This window comes from Pogona vitticeps, chromosome 4 (genome assembly GCF_051106095.1).
Source record: "Pogona vitticeps strain Pit_001003342236 chromosome 4, PviZW2.1, whole genome shotgun sequence".
NCBI lineage: Eukaryota > Metazoa > Chordata > Lepidosauria > Squamata > Agamidae > Pogona > Pogona vitticeps.
In genome coordinates this window covers 64,329,874-64,344,414 of record NC_135786.1, presented here as the reverse complement: position 1 = coordinate 64,344,414, position 14,541 = coordinate 64,329,874, and the positions used below count along the sequence as shown (strand labels likewise).

The window sequence follows — 14,541 nt, the reverse complement described above, 5'->3', positions numbered from 1 at the left end:
ATCCCGCAGGACGAAAACTTTGCTCTTACAGACACGGAAAGACTCAAGTGGCAACTTTAGAACTTCTGCCAAGGCTCTGATCTGGACATTGACCTCCCCGACAGGAAAGGCGTCATGAAACTATTCAACTGTGCTTAAAACAGAAGGACCAGGAGATCAACCAGCAGTGGGGAGCAGACACCCATTCACACTTTGGAGGGGAAGGTGAAGGATAGGGATGATAACAACTATTTGGGGAATCAGGAGCGGTAGGGTTTGGAGGTTAGTAGGCCCCGTCTTTGTAAATAAGGCCAGTCCTCGCCAGAGTGGCCAAGAGATGCCTCTGCTTTGAAGAGCCCCATGGAAATCTGGGGCCCCTTTTGCCTGCCTGCCTCCCTCACCCACCACCGTCTCCAATTCTCCTAGGCCAGCTTGGCTGGCGGGCTAGCGGTTATTATTATCTCCCAGGGATTCAATTAGACTTATACACCTGACTAGGCTTGGAGTAAATGACCGGAATGCGAGGATGGAGGCGGGCGGGCGGAACAGTCACAAAACGGCCCCTTCTCGACTTGCGATCAGAGAGGGCGGGAGATGTGGCGGCGGCAGGAGGGAGGGAGGGGAGGAGACCAGCGAGCCTCCCGATTGATTGACAGGGCGATGGGCCACTGAAAGCCGCGCAGGGGAGCTCCTAAGTCTGTGGGAAGCTCCTTTTAAAACTCCTTCCTGAAGCCTCCTCCCCCAGTAGATGGCAGCTTGGCAGGGCCGGGAGACAAGCCCGGGAAGGAAAGAGGCGGGAGGAGGAGGAGGAGAGGCTGGAGTAAAGCGCGCGAGCCCCGTCCCCCCCTGTCTGGAGGGTTGGCAGGCGCGCCAGACGGAGGAGAGCCTGAAATCCTGCCAGGCCGCCGGCAGGCAACCCAGGAGGAGAGGGAAGCCGCCGCCGCCCCCCCTGCCCAGCTGGAAAGGTAGGCTGCGTCCTCTCGCCGCGGGACAGGAGGAGCCTCTCGGCCCCGAGGCTTTCCTCCCCCCCAGGAGGGGCGCGCGCGGGGCTGGGGCGAGGCAGAGGGGAGCGAAGGAGGCGCCGCTCCGCGCCGGCAACTCCGAGAGGAGGGATCGCGGCGCCAGCGGGGTGGCGGTTGGGGAGCATGGGTCGGGTTGTCCTCCTGGCAGAAGTTTCCAGAGCCCAGTCCCGGGGCGCTTGGTGACAGCGCTTTCGGATCTGGCACCCACCTGTATCTCCTCTCTTCGTCCAAGAGGGAGGGGGGCGCCTCCGGCTCGCCTCCTCTTTGCCTCTGGAGGAGTCCGCTGCTCTCGTTTGGGCCGCCTTGGCTTCATTCGAGAGGTACTAGTGTTCGCCAGAAATGTTTTCTCCCCTTTCTTTGACTTCGAGACCATTCAAATGTAATTTTGAGCAGATGGTTGAAGGAATAACATTCAGGCGCACAGATTCGTTTGGTCAATGAGTTTTTCCTAGTTTAGGAGGCGGCAACCCCAAATCGTTTCAATCCCCTGGGGGTGGAAATGTTCAAATTTGTCAACGTCTCCAGCTCTTCTCTTTGAACCCTTGAGCTGTTGCGGGAAAACGAAGAAGGTCAAAGTTTAGTCTTGGCTTTTGTTCAGTTACCTTTCTTTAATCTTTTAGCCACACACAACCGTCCCGTCGATGTTTCTGGTCCTCCGTCTGCTCTGCTTTCTCACTATCCCAAATAATTTGCCGAAGGGCATGTAGTGTTAACAACGCATCTCTTCATTTGTAAAGGTCGTAGACGGTAAATTTCACCCCTATTTACATAATGATGTTTTAATAAGTTAAACGGTCTTGGGAGGCTCATGGAGAGCGATCGGCGCGGCGCTGGGAGGGGGAAGAGCTGAAGGCAGAGCAATGAGGATCCAGGCAAATCCCACTCAAAGCAGAAGCGGCAGTGCCGGGCCAGCGGCTACTCCGATGTTGTGTTTTGTGTGGGCTAACAAGAATTTAAACAGCTGGGCGTCGGAAAGGGTGTCAGAGATTTCCGGGCTAGACTAGATGTTCTCGAGGTGTCCCAAGTTCCACTCTTAAGACAAATTAACTTTAAACTCCAGCGATTCAGTGCAGCACAAACGGCCTAAGGATCTAGAGCAGTAGGAGCCCTATGTAATTTGTTAACCACATAATTTGCATGTATGAAAATATTTACTGTAAAGCAAGTCAAGCTGTGTTCAGCGGGAGTTTATTCCCCAAGTAAGTTTACACGAGCTGGCTGGATAGCTCAGTGAGTTAGGTGTCCGGCTGTGGAGCCAGAGGTCCCCTCACCCCAAGAAGAGCCAGCCTGTGTGGCCTTGGGCAAGCTGCACAATCCCAGGATGCCCCCAGAAGAAGGAAATGGTAAATAACTTCTGGGTACTCTTTACCTAGAAAACTCTGAGGACAGTCACCGTAAGTCAAATTGACTCGACGACACACGATTATTGTTAAATTTACACGCGACTAACCGGGCTCTGGCCCAGCCAATCTGTCTTTTTTGTTTTCTTCTGCTCCGTCCATCTCACCCTCCGTCCCCCCCCCCCTTCTGCGCTCGCCGGGCGCCGAGATGCAAGTTAGTAAGCTATGGTGATAAATCCGCAGCTGGACCGTTCAAACCTATCTGCGCCGTCGCCCGGCTGCGAACTCCAATGAAGATCAGTCGGCGCCCTTTTATGTCAAGAGGAGACTTCGATAATCTGAGGCCGAGTCTTCCTCGTGACCCGGGAATAACGGATAGGCGAGGGAAGGAGAAGGATGAACGCGGATTTGGGGCAGGACAGTGTGCCTTGGGTCTTTTTAAGGAGAAAGGCGGAGTACGAATATTTTACGTAAATAAAGAATGCGTAAGGGCAATCAGTTTGTTCCAGGCCACCCAAAAATGTTAGTGTTTGATTAAGGAATATTTCTCTCCTTTTTCCTGATAATCGAGCCACAAACAGAAAAAGCAATTCTACAACCCCAACTCAATTGCGCTGGATCCAAAGTGTGTGCAGGATGTTGTTCCAAAATCTGCGCGTCTACTTTGGATCGAGGCAGATGTATATTTGCATGGCACCTACGTTTCTTTCTGCCAGGCGGATCCTGTACGTAGGTTTTATAACTTTACTTTTGAAGCCCGTAAAATTTGATGAGTTTCACATGCATATCTTAACGCATTCTGCTTTGGAGGCAATCCCATTGGTATTACGCTTCCGCGTAAATCTTTCTACCTACCATCTACGGAGTAAGACCTGCTGCAAATGAGTCGGTTTCGCAATCCTAAAGGTACTTAAGCAGTAAATTCCCCGGAATCGGGCTGAACTTCCCAGTGAACCCTGCACAGGATCGCACTTCTTTACCCCACCCCCACCCCCGCGACGATCGTGGTGCAGGAAATTTCTAACGAGTTAACTGAAGATCAGAACCTTTTATCCTCCACAAGGATTTAAAAGATTCAAATGAGTCGGGGGAAACTGGGTACGTGAGGGGATGTTGCAAAATAAAAAGAAAAAAAATAGTTTTAGAACTTTTTGGTTTGCTTGGGTTTTTTTTTTATCAGTACCAGTAATTTTGGTTTTGGATTCGCTTATCTTCCGGTTTCTGAGCGGTTCAAACAATGCCTTCGGGACGGTGGGGGGTGGGGAAGTTAGAGAAACTTTAGGAAGTAGTTTTCCAAAACTGATTTGGGAGCGGGGGAAGGAAATTTGGAAACCACGAGGGAAGCGGGGGCACCTGAAAATATTTATCAGTGCTTTCAATGGTTACTGATGTCGCCTTACATATTTTGGTTGCTGTCGTTTAGTTCGACGTTCCGTTGAAATCGATGGGACTTACCGACGTTGTCTAGGACGGTTAGTGCCACCAGTGTTTTCCTTCAGGTCTGTTAAGCAGATACATCGTGTAGCTTTATGGGCAACTAGTCTCATCCGTCTATTATTTTAGTCTTAAAATAATTTTAAAGATTCAACGAGTGCATTTACCTAAGAGTAAGTCCTTTGGATAAGTCCCTGATCTCCATTAAACTGGAATTCAAAAGCTTGGGCAGCCATGTCAAGTATAGCGGGCCTAACAAAAAAAAAAAGTCCGTAGGTTTCAACAGATAAATGTCTGAGCAGAGCAGCCCTGAGATAAGGAAGCAGAGGTTCCCAATTCTGCACCGCTAGGTCAGGAATGAAGGAAAGTCTCTTTGAAACAACAGATGTCCCAAAAAGCTGCACTCACTCATTCAAAGAATCAATCAATCAAGAACTGAACTCGAAACAGTTCACTTTTAAACTATCAAGGTTTCACCCTCAAGCATGCAGGGCAGACACGGTTTTAACGCGCCAGAGGCTCTGTGCTATGCTATATTATTTGGGTTGTGAAGAGAGTTATCCCTAGCCTAGTTAAGCCGGGGTAATTGATGTAAACCCAATTGGTTGCGTTGGTGTGTGAAAGGAAGCCTTTTAAACTTGATTCTTTCTTGGAAACGGCAAATGGAAAGCAATTTCGTAGAATTATTATTATTTTTTAAGGTGGGCTTATTTTGATTGGGACCAGTTTGGGGATTTAACGATATGTCCGTTACCAGACTAGTGCTGTTGCAGATAAACGCCCTGGCTCAAAGGATCTCATTTTCCAAGAACTGAGATCTGGTGTATTTTCCGGTGTCTTTAAGGGAATGAGTACAAATATTATTAATAATAATCATCATCAAGGGACGTGGTGGTGCTGCGAGTTAAACCGCAGAAGCCTCTGTGCTGCAAGGTCAGAAGACCAAGCAGTCCTCAGATCGAATCCACCCCACCGGGTGAGCTCCCGTCGCTTGTCGCAGCTCCTGCCAGCCTAGCTATTCGAAAGCATGTACTGTAAATGCAAGTAGATAAGTAGGGACCACCACGGTGGGAAGGTAACGGGAAGGTAACGGAGTTAGGTGTCTAGTTGCGCTGGCCACGTGATCACGGAAATTGTCTAGGGACAAACGCTGTCTGTATGGTTTGGAGATGGGGATGAGCACCGGGCCCTAGAGTCGGACACGACTGAACTAAATGTCAAGGGGAACCTTTACCTTTACAAATAATGTCTTGTACATAGACGGTATATAAACAAGGGTGTGTGTCTTACGTTGTTTCTACGTTTTGCATCGATCTTTTCCAAAATCCTAATAGAAAACAGATCACATTCTTTCCGGGTTATTTAATCCCGGTGACCAAACAGATCCCCCGATTCACCCTCTGTATTTGCCTCAAATAAGAAGGAACGCACAAGGGGGGAGCTATTCCCCCCCCCTCTCTCTCTCTCTCTCTCTCTCTCTCTCTCTCACACACACACACACACACACACACACACACACACACACACACACACACACACACACACACACACACACACGTGTATGTATCGGTCGCTGCCCCGTAAAACGGATCTTTCAAAATTCTATTGCAAGAAAATATACAGTATATAGATGTCCAAAATATGAACTCTCATCTGATCCCGAGAGTGTTTGGAAGGTGTGTTCACCGGACCACAAGGAGAACTCCTTTTGAAGAAACTGCCATTTGCCAACATTATTCTTCCCGTCCCTTCGTCTCTCACAAATCTTCTCTTTAAAAATAAGAACACAATCAAGTCGTGCCGTCGCCATCTTAATGCAGGTTTACTCACTAGGAAGTCTCACTGACTGCAGTGGGGCTTTCCCCCCTCGGTAAGCATGCTTTGGCAGTGGAAGACGGGAGGGCCTGGCGTGCTCTGGTCCATGGGGTCACGAAGAGTCGGACACGACTGAACGACTAAACAACAACAACAAGCATGTTTAGGATTTCCGCTTTAATGAATTAGATCAGAAGGCTGAAGTTTTTGCTTTTTTTTAAGAGAGAGAGAGGCAGGTTGAATAAGGTGACGTTTGATTTTGTTTGCTTGTTTTTAAGTGTTGCCCTGGAATGACAACTGGTCAACACGCACACCTCAGTGTGGCGCGTTCTTTGAGGGCGACCTCAAAGGGCCTTTGCCCACAAGCGCCGTTGATTCCGCGAGCTCACGGTTTTGTTCCGCTGTAAAACTTCGGTGTATTTTGTTTCGCGGAACTTCACGCTGTTCCTCTTTCTTAAGCCCAGCTGTCTGAATAAACAACACGAGGACGTGTGCCGGAGGTTGGCTCTGCTTTCCATTGTAGATAGATCGCCAAACATCTCTCCCCCCCCCCGGCGCTTTCCCTTTCGGTTCCACTTGGTTGACTCTTCAAATTTTCCATGTAAATGACAGTAATAAATATCTAATCATGTCCCGCAGCTATCTACGGCTTTCTGAGCGGCCCTCATTAATGAAACATCAAGCCAAGAGGGGAGGAGGGATTTTTTCCACCCCGCTCCACCCTTTCCCCCTCCCTTTCTCAGGAGTTGTAGAAAAAACGGGGTTGAGAGTCCCACAAAATTCATTAAACAGCCCCGGAAAGCTTCGGCTTTAAAAAAAAACACCACACCAAGCACCAAAAGCATCTGCCGGGGGATTCTGCTTCACGGCGAGTTTCCTCTCCTAGACAGAAGGGCTTCTGGTCTTGACTGCATGAAAGGGAGCGGCGGATGAGGGGCTCAGCTAAAGTCGCCATTAGAAAGACTTGAGCTGGCGGGGCCGGGTGTCGGGAGGAAGTTTTCATTTTCCTGAATGGGCTTCTTCGAATTGCACCGGAACGGCGAAGGAAGTGGCTCTTGCACAGCCTTGGCTTCTTTCCGGCGTCTTTGCAAGAGAACTAGCGCAAAGTTTTCCATGGGGAGAAAAACGGGCATAGGAATGTAAATAAATAAATAAACTTCTCTGGTGAATTCTGCCTGTTGTAATGCTAAGACAGGGAGTAGTGAGAATCAATAGATTCTCCTGCGCAAGCTCCTTCAAAATACATGGGAGTGGCGAGTGTGTAATTCTTGCGCATCCCCGGCCCCTTGCAGTGGGTCTTGCGCAAAATAACTTTCCGAGGGGTCCTGCCTCTGTCACTCGCCACGGTTTTAATCGACGTTGGTGCAACGCTGATCCCACCAAGAGCCTCCGAAGTCCGAAAAAGTTAAGAAATGCAACGGAGTTTCCTTTTAGAAGGGAATCCTCAGTCTGAGAGCTGACCAACGGCCAATTAAGAGGCAATGGAATGAAAATAAAGGGTACATTCATCCTTTAATCCACTGGCTGCCGGTGTAAAACAGTGCAAGCTTTGGAGGTCACGCAGATCTGTTCGTCGGGATGCCGTAATCGCTTCGCAACAGGAAGCTACCACATCAACATTGGCGTGAAGGGGGGGCATTATTTGCTGACAGAAGAAAATGTAGAAAGTTGAGAAAGCAGAGAATGATAAGAAAAAAACAAACTGTCGAAAGCAAAATGTGTAAAATGAGCAGACAACAAACATTTTAAAAAGCGAACGAAAGCAATGAAAGGGAAATATTTCTCCCGTTTTTTGTAACCAATAAAAAACACACACCCTAATCCTTAACTTGTCTCTATGAAATATTAAAAAGCAGACCCTTAAAGTGAAGTTTTTCAAACAATTCTGTTCAGCTTTTCGATCAGGGCAGGAAATCTGCTTCCCCGGGGACTATTTCTTGCTGCCCGAGAAAACTGACATATGCCCATCAATGGCATGACTCCCCAAACAATTAATTGGGCCCACAAAGCGCTCTTAATGCCAAAAGGAGAGGGGGAGGGGAGATAAGTCTGAAATTAAAGCATGCGAGTTGGATATTGTTCTCCTAAAGCTAAACAAATGGAGTGATTACATTCTCTCCAAACGCATCAGTCACACTACATTAAGCAGCAGAGAGCTAATTATCCCAATTAGGAGGCTGATTTATAATTAATGGCTTGGACCAAGTGATAATTGGATGTTAATGGATAACAGTTTTGTCTGGAAGTAGCCCCTAGCTTCCCCAAAGGCCTTTTCCTTCTCCGGCACCTCTCCCTTGGCTCACAGAAAACGCAGGGGAGGGTGGGGGTGTGTGGAATTAAAGCGCTCTTAGTTGAACGGGAGGGAACAGGAGGGAAAGGAAGGGAAGGCTGGGGTTTTTTTTTTAATTATTCTGGGCAGTGTTAAGGGGATAAGACTGGAAACAAGGGTTTTCGATAGTATGAAATTCTTGGTTAGAAAGAACTGTAAGTTATCTGGTTTATATCCCGATTTATTTATTTATTTATTTATTTATTTATTTATTTATTTATTTATTTATTTATTTATTTATTCCATTTATATCCCGCCTATCTGGTCATATTGACCACTCTGATTCAGGGTATCTACTTTAGTGGAGACTAGTAATTGAATTTAGAGCTATGTATCTAAGGCTGCTCAGCCTCAGTGAACTAAATTCCTTTCTTTTCCATTTAAAATTGAGGATGCATTGCAAAATTAAAAAAAAATCCAATGGAGTTCTTAGAACAATTTTTTTAAAAAAATGCTAGCATGCAATAACACCAGCACACAACATTAACATTCACAAGAAATCCAGACAACCCATTGCAAAAGCCACTGGTAAAATGCCAAGATTGCAAATGGAGCTGGCTTCTGAGCATCCCTGCGTAGGACTGCCTTCTGCATGGCTAAAACTACATCTAATCCAGAGATGGTTTCTCGACCTGCCTGCCTACCTGCCTTGTCTGCCTGTCCATTAATTGCAAGTACAGAACTGGTTTCGCAGCCTTGATAGCATTTTCTAAACGTCTTGGAAACTTTTACACTGGCAGCAGGTGAGAAAGGAGAGGAGAATAAAAGGCAGTTGTATACATTGCATCCTAATGGAGAAAACATGAGAAATTCACTGTAATTATGTAATTAACAGAAATGAAGCAAATATGGAACGGGGGCAGTTAGCGAATCCATGCTCTTTGCACTGCTGCCCGATACACGACTAGGAGCATCATGCTGAGAGCCACAAGATGAAGCCACTTGCTACAGCAGCTGGGTGTGTAGGTCGAAAGAAATGGGGAGAAAACAAGAACAGAAGATGGCATAGGAATGCGCTTCTGAATGGTGCATGGTATTGGCCAGATAGCCAAATATCTTGTGCTGGCACAGATCATGTTCATTTCAGGTATAATAATGGCTATAATAATGAGGTCTGTGGGATTTTGAAGTTTTAACTTGTAAGCCACCCCAAGTAGTGCTTGCACTAATAGGGCAGTATATGAATCAAATAAACAAATAAATAATCCCAATTTTATTGTGCCAGATGTTACAGAGCGCATCACAGCTTGATGCAATGCCTTGATGCAATGGCCAATATCCCATTTGGTATTTAAGTATGTAGAACTATGGCTGTGGCAGCTGCTGCAGCAGTCTAACAAGATGCTGGTTGTGCAGCTGTTCATTGGCAAACAGCACCTTGTTGCCACTAATTTTGCAGTTGGTGCTCTGCGTGCATGTGGATAATTGAACTGGATACTGGCTACTTTGTGTTCTGTATCTGAGAACAGACCTTGATGGGGTTCAAAGAAAACACCAAACAGAGCAATGGAGAATTGTTTGGAATTCTCTAATGTAGCGTTCCAGGGAAATGCGCAGTTCTGCAGCCTTCTTCCAGATGTGTTGGCTGATAATGCCCATCATGCCCAGCCTATGGGGATCTTGGAACCATGTTGTCTGGGCGCGATGGATACCTGAGGAACCAACTGAGGAAGGCTTAAGTAATCACTCAGACTATCAATATCAGTCATACTGGAGATACATGGCTATATGTCAGATAGTGGAGATATAATGTCAGTTGTACCAATTACTGTTGACATTACGTACATACCTCTAGATATGGTTTGGGTCACACAGAGCACCAGATTATGGTCTTGGGTGATTTTGAGTGGATTCTAACATTACTATTTTGAACTAAGGAATTGACATTCGTATATAAGAATCTGTTCATTCCATACAATGGAAGAACATCCAGGTATTCATAGATACTTGGGGGGTCCTTCTGGATATGCTCTGTGGTTATGCTATGGAGTATTATTGTTTGCTCCTACATTGCCTTTCAGTTAAAAAGGCCACTTGGAGCAACTCCCATTCTTTCCATTACATCTTTAAAACATAGTTGGAATTCAATGACATTTTTGCCCTGCCTCAGAGAAAAACATCTCTCTGAGATATGAGTAGTAACCTCTATGCAGAGGTGCCGGCCTTTAGGCAACCATACACAAATATCACTTCTCAAACAGCTGTTTCTTAAGAGGGCCTTAGCTAGCTTATGAAGAGCATCTCTTCCCATGCTGGCTGGGCGAGTCCAGGAGTTATAGTCCCAAACAGTGATGTTTCCGAATTTAGGACTGGACAGAGCAGGTGGGAAAGCCAGTCTCTGAGAGTTCCATATAGAGGTGACTGTACCCAAGTGACATACATGCACAAAAATACAACATATGCATCTGCTCTTGCATGCGCCTGTCCCAGGTTAACAAAAATGGCCTGCCCTTAGCATCAAATCTTGTAGAAAATCCAGTGAGATTAATCCTGGGTATCCTCTGTGTGAAAGCAGTCACACAACATTGGCTGTTATCTCTGAGAATATATATTCACAGGAGGTAACTGTTAACTCAGTGCTACTGCCTGTTAGAGCATGCTACAAGATATAGAGAACAGAGTTCTGTCTGCTGCCCCACCGCCTTTGCAGACCATATCTGTCTGTCGTGGCATAGGGCCTATTAGCTGTGCCCTCAAGGGACAATATTAAAGACTATAAGAAAAAGGCTCCTTCTGGGTCACAAGCAGTGGACATTGGCAGAAGAGGCCAGGAATATATATATACCCCCCTCCCCAATTTCCTTTCCTTTCCTTGGTTCTTTTTTCTTTTTCTACACAGTATTGGTCTCTGTAGCCTGTGGATAACTGTAATGGGTTTTGTCCCTGGAGTCATCAATCTCTTCCTAAACACCAGACACAAAAGCCAGAGAAACAAATTCAGCGGTGCCCAAACCAAAATGACGACTTCTGGCCGATAGCAGCTAGGCACATTGCGGGAGAGTCGGCGTCAAATTGATCAAAGGCAAAACAAGCAAACATACCCGTCTGAATATGACTGGAGAAACAAACTTTCAGATGAGTGGCCTGAAGTTAGGTGCTTTGCTTAGCTTTGCTAAGATACCTAATCGTATGTGGTGAGGCCGCGGCTATTTATCGCTTCTTTAAGCATGGTCGGTGTTGCTTATATTAGGATTTTGAAAACTGCATGGAGCACATTTGTACATACCATTGCAAAAAAAAAAAAAAAAAAAAAAAGCTAAAATGTTATTAATTATATATACTTTCTGTTAATAAATTACTTTTGAAAGGAATATTCACCTCTTAGAAATCTTTAAATCCCTGCATTTCTGTTTTCTTGGGACAAATATCTTACAATTATGTAATTTTTAAATGGCTAGATCTCATAGTTCTATTGTTAATTAAAATAAATAGCAAAGTAATTAAAATAGCTTGATCAAAGTTGAATCAATTTATTGCTATGGAATAACATGGATTTTTCCCAAGTGTACAAGTTTTTTAGGCTTATTTGATTATTTTGGGAACATAACAATAATGCCATTTCTTTAAGGCTAACAGTTTGATCCACAGCCTAAATACATAGACCTATGGCTGATTTATATCAACTGAAGATATCCCAGTCCTAAAAAAAATATGGAGGTGGCTTCACAGATGCATGTAATATGTCACTATGTTTTCTTTCTGCATATTGTTTTGCTATCATGTAGAGTGTCAGATGTTGTCATGTCCAATATATACCATTCTGTAAGTTAAGTATATGGCTGTGGTGCCAACAGTGAGGTGTTTGATTTCCCATTGTGCCACAGCCTCTGTAGCCCTGGGCAAGCTGCAGTCAATGAGTATCCCCCTCAAAAAAAGGGGGGAATGGTAAACTGTTTCTGAATACTCTCCGCATAGGAAAACCTGGAAAGGCTTGACAAAAATTGGAATCAACTTGATTGCACAGATTATGACTATACATGCAGGGAAAAAATGTTATATAAAGAATGTTTTCACCAGCTCAGTGAGTGGAGGGAGACATGTTACATACACTGCACACATTTTTCTTTGATGGGCATTACTATGTAAAGAGAGAAATAGCAGCTAAAGGTACAGCCAATGGGCATGGTGGCTGAGGATGATGGGAGACTGTAGTTCAACATGATTTGTTGGACTACAGCTCAGGGAAGGTTGTTAAGTTGTTAACTGATAGTAACTGGAATTGTGAACCAGGGCATAAACAGAATACGGTTTAACAACAGAACCAAATGAAAAGTGATACTCCTGAACCTATACAAACATGAATGGGCAAAGTGCAGCCCTGCTGATGTTGTTGGACAGCAACCCCCAGATTAAAATAAGTGGCCAGAGTAAGCATTTTGTACAAATTGTTGATGCACAGAAATTTGAGTACTCCGTTACTGAGCACATCACTATCAATTGGTGAATTTTAAATTGGCTGTCTGGCGCTTTGGTTTGTGGGTGTTTCCATTTGCTGGGGGGGGTGAGGTCATCCATGTCGTGTTTTTGACAACATGAAGAAGAATTGTGTTGTCTATTATTGTGCACAGTTCATTGGTCCGATTCAGTTATAGTTGGCTATTTCTTATGACTGAAATGAAATTTCAGTTAGCAAAAGATGAGTCGGTTTAAATGAGATTTATTTATAACTAACCTCTGCTAGATCATTCTTTCAGAACATACTACATAAGCAGTGGTCTTATTTCTCCAATAATTTTCTTTTTGTGAACAGTAGAAAAGAACACACATCTTCCCAGCCATCTGGACTATAGTTGCAGGAGAGCAACACATCTATAGCACAATCCAGGCACAATTCCTTGAAAGTAGTTCTGTGTCTGCTTGGTGGGACACACTTGCTGTCATACCCTCTGGCTCAGTCCATAATGTTAATTTCTTTACCCTGGGAAAAAAAACATGAATTGAGAGGAATGCTGTTTCATTTCTGAAAAAGTACACAGCATTTCTGCAATGAAAAAAAAAAGCTTGAAGGGCTGCAGTTAACCGTCTCATCATTTTTTCCTCACCATTTCTATTTCCTTCTTCCTTTTTTAAAAAAAGAGGAGATCTGTTGAGCTTTTCCCAGGTAAAGATGCAAAAGATTGCAGTCTCCTTTATTACTGGATAGCTCAATGGTTTAGGTATCTGCTTGTGGAACCAGAGGCTTAGGAGTCTGATTCCCCACTGTGTCTCCTAGGAGCAAAGCCAGCCTATGTGGCCTTGGGCAAGCTGCACAGCCCTAGGATGCCTTGAGCTGTCTGCGAGAAAAGCATGGCAGAGATCGAACAATAACAGAGATATAACATGAGATCACAATTACTTACTTGAAGTTGGCCAGAATACTATTGGTGTCTGTGGAAGCTTGCCAGAGCTAATTGGATCCAATTGTTCAGGAACTGGGGTAAATCTTGGTCTCATGCATGGCCATGTGCCTAATTGCACAATTGGGCTGTGTCCAAGCACATTGTCAGTTAGTTGTGACAAGTTATGTAAGCTTTCTGTCAACACTAATAGTATTAAGTCTCCGGCTGCGTAGCCAGAGGTTGGGAGTTCAATTCCCCACTGCGTCTCCCTGAAAGGGGCTGGACTTGATGAATCCATAGGGTCCCTGCCAGCTCTACAGTTCTAAGATTCCAACCAAGAAGTTCCAAGGAGGAACAATGATGTCTGTTTTTGAACAGAAGCATAAGATAGATGTTACATACCTGGTTTTAAGTCTCACTGAGCTTGGTAGAGCCTGTGCTTCAGCAGACATCCAGCTAATTCAGCCAGCATAACCAGGGGATGCCTCTCTTACAGGAGCTTCATTGGCTTTGGAAATAATAACAGAATTACAGGTCTGAAAAAATAATGGTTCAGCAAAATAATATATCTTTAGTTATTCAAACATTTTCAAATTGTAATGATAGTCATAAGAAGTACTATAAAAAAAGTCCATCCTTTTCTGAAGAATTTCAGTATAATGGTACCACATAACTCTAACCATTTGAATAAAATACCAGCAAAGATTATGATGCAATGTCAAGAATAATTTGTAATGTCTATAAAATGTATGTCCATCTACATCTCATTTACAATCCATTTAGAATTTAGATTTCAAATCCAACACAGCCAAAGAAGGACCAAATATCTAGTGAGGATTAACAGCACTACAGGTCACAACCTGAGTTTTCCACTGAAACTTTATTTAGAAATTGTAAAGATAATCTTCTGAGCCCTTAATATATGCAGTCAACAGTTCTCTGAATTAATCTAAGGGAGACGTTATGGTATTTCTCTTCCTATAAATTATATAAATGGGAGGAATGTTCTGATAGATATCTAGATTATTCCCAGGAACCATAAAATAGGTTTAGAGCTCAAAGTTCATTTTATTGATTGATTGATTGATTGATTGATTGATTGATTGATATACTGCCCTATTAGTACTCTCGGCAATGTACAGGTTAAAACTGGAGCCACACATATGTTATAGATATTTTGGACTCTTTGCATCTGAAAGATTTAAGAAAAATATGAAAGGAAGATTTTGTATAAATCATTAATCTAGAGCTGTCCTGGATAGGCGCAGGTACCACATAAATATAATAAACCAGATATATTTATA

General features: G+C 44.4%; 1 protein-coding gene and 1 long non-coding RNA gene across 2 annotated transcripts in view; one reads left to right on the top strand and one right to left on the bottom strand.

Annotated features, from left to right (window-relative positions):
- The first annotated feature begins 829 nt into the window (after nt 1-829).
- The window catches only part of DMBX1 (diencephalon/mesencephalon homeobox 1), a 40,024-nt gene continuing 26,312 nt past the window's right edge, over nt 830-14,541 (top strand). Inside the window, exon 1 of the mRNA XM_020807512.3 lies at nt 830-944. The gene's annotated coding sequence lies outside the window, so the exon portion shown is untranslated. The remainder of the gene's footprint in view (nt 945-14,541) is intronic.
- On the bottom strand, nt 12,652-13,765 carry LOC144589039 (uncharacterized). Its single transcript, XR_013544896.1, has 2 exons — nt 13,640-13,765; nt 12,652-12,837 (listed from the first exon to the last, which is right to left on the bottom strand). It is a non-coding gene; the product is annotated as an uncharacterized LOC144589039 (long non-coding RNA).